Consider the following 2,394-nt stretch of genomic DNA (forward strand, 5'->3'; position numbering starts at 1 on the left):
GAGAGAGAGAGAGAGAGAGAGAGAGAGAGAGTCCACACCGTGCCGCTCACACACAAGTATGCGGGGTTGTCGTCAACTCACTCGCGGCACTACAAAACAGTTCCGGAGATTCACGCGCCGATCTGTGTGCTTTTACAAAGATTAAAGAGCTGATGTGTGGAGGGCGCAGTATCTATCCGGAGACGTCTCCAGCGGAGATAGACCAATCAAAATGCTTTGTGCCTCTAGACCAAGTAACAAAATCTGGGGGTTATATGGATATCCCATATTTTGATACTTTGCAGTTAGGCTTGAACATTTTCTTGAAATTAATTTATTTGCGACAGTTTTAGTGGCTATATGTGTGACCTGCAGCAAATAATACGCAGTTTGACAACCCCCCTCCAAAAAAAAAAACCCAAAAAAAACAAAACCCAGTGCATCTGTGTGCAGGAGTGCGTCTCCGAATAGTTCCTGGGTGCTCGCCGGAGACGTCTCCGAATATCTTCTGCCTTCTACAGGGAGAGGCTGAGAGTGTCATGTGACGGTCTCATTTGAATTTCACCATCTAGTCTAGTCGGGCGCTCGGTGTGTCTGACAGTGGTGGCCAACTTATCGCCGGCAAACTCCTCCAATCTTCTCAGCCAAAACAGCAAAATTGTTTTGAGGAGAGAGAAATAATGTTTCGATTCTTTCACAAAATGCACCAGCGTTATATATGTTTATTTGCTTTTTTCAACTTTTAGAATTTGAATTTCGACCCAACATTTCGCGAGTGCAAGCAACCATTGCGGCAGATTGAGGTACCGTAAGACTTTTTTTTCTCTCAAGCATTTTGGCCGTAGTACATAAACAACTGCCTGACGTCCTGAGGCATGCCGGTATAGATTCTGCTTGTGCTACACCTGATTTTCCACAATCGTTGCTGGTATAAATTATATTTGTGCAATAGTGCTACACCTGGTTTTCCACAACTGTTACCGGTATAGATTCTGCTTGTGCTACATCTTATTTTCCACAATTGTTGCCTGTATGGATTCTGCTTGTTCTTCACCTGATGTTCCACAATTGTTGCCAGTATAGATTCTGCTTGTTCTTCACCTGATGTTCCACAATTGTTGCCAGTATAGATTCTGCTTGTTCTTCACCTGATGTTCCACAATTGTTGCCAGTATAGATTCTGCTTGTTCTTCACCTGATGTTCCACAATTGTTGCCTGTATGGATTCTCCGTGTGCAAAAAAAAATTGTATGGTGAAATGGTATGGGTTTAACACCCCTATCAACGCTATTAGGTTATTTAAGGGGCGGGACCTCCTAGTTTAACGTCCGTCTCCGATAGGACCGAGCCAAGTGGGAAGTTCGTGTAAAGTGCCGTTCCCAAGGACACAACGTCGGACCAAGCTGAGGCTCGAACCCCCGAACCCGCAATCTCGCGATTACGAGTCCGGTAGCCTAACCACTAGGCCACCGACGCTACTCCTTGTGCTTCACCTGGTTTTCCACAATTGTTGCCGTATAGATTCTGTTTGTGCTACACCTGCGACCAAATAGTCAAATTTGTAGACGGGGGCATAAACCACAAATTCTCCATTTTGAGAGGAACGAAAGAGGAGCAAATACTTCGCAAAAAGCGCACGGTAAAAATGTGTTTGAAAGTTACACTCTTCTTTCTGACATGTTGCCTTCCCGTCACCATAGAAGTTAAGGGGTGGGAGGGGGGGGGCTGCAGCTAAAAGTCCCGATTCGGCTCAAAGCTATGGATTTCAAGTTGTAGGCATTTTAGCTTCATCAGCCTCTCCTACAACTAGATCTATTTCATCGCATAAGAACCCCCTAAAGCCGTATTTCTCCCCATACCAGGCATGTTCGTCAACACCATTTCCTCACAAAGTCAATCTGTTATTATTTTTATTGCCCGTTTTCTCGAAACGTGGTTTTTCTATATACGTTTCTTAATAACTCTACCATCTTTATGAAATTTCACAGGATGCAGAGAAGATGTAGTACTAAACATTTGTCTCATGAATTTTTGATATATGGAATAGTTTTTCATTGGTGGTTATTGGATTGTGGATTTTCACGGATTTTTTGCAAACGTGAATATTATCTCAGGAAATTCATTAAAACTTTCCTGTACGTTTAGGAAAAATTCATCAAACGAATTTGTAGATCTATGGTTTACCAAGAAGCATGAAAAAAAACCCAATCTTTTTCCATTAAAAATATGTGGGATATTAATTACGTAAGACGTGTTAACAAAATCCAATATGGCCGCCGTATCCATGGAAACGAAACTTTTTTCTCAAATTTGATTGCGGATTTTAAGATTCCTTTTTATGCATGTCATATGTGTGAAACTTGCTAACATTTGATCCTCTGATAAGCGAGATAGCCTTCAACTGTAGTCCCCCCC

General features: G+C 42.4%; 1 protein-coding gene across 1 annotated transcript in view; it reads left to right on the forward strand.

Moving 5' to 3' along the window:
* Positions 1–519: 519 nt before the first annotated feature.
* Positions 520–2,394, forward strand: part of LOC101861566 (acetylcholine receptor subunit beta-type unc-29) — a gene marked incomplete at its 3' end in the record, with an annotated part of 4,222 nt that continues 2,347 nt past the window's right edge. Inside the window, 1 exon segment of the mRNA XM_035968766.1 lies at positions 520–782.

Source organism: Aplysia californica, unplaced genomic scaffold (assembly GCF_000002075.1).
Source record: "Aplysia californica isolate F4 #8 unplaced genomic scaffold, AplCal3.0 scaffold00081, whole genome shotgun sequence".
In the NCBI taxonomy this organism is placed as follows: Eukaryota; Metazoa; Mollusca; class Gastropoda; order Aplysiida; family Aplysiidae; genus Aplysia; species Aplysia californica.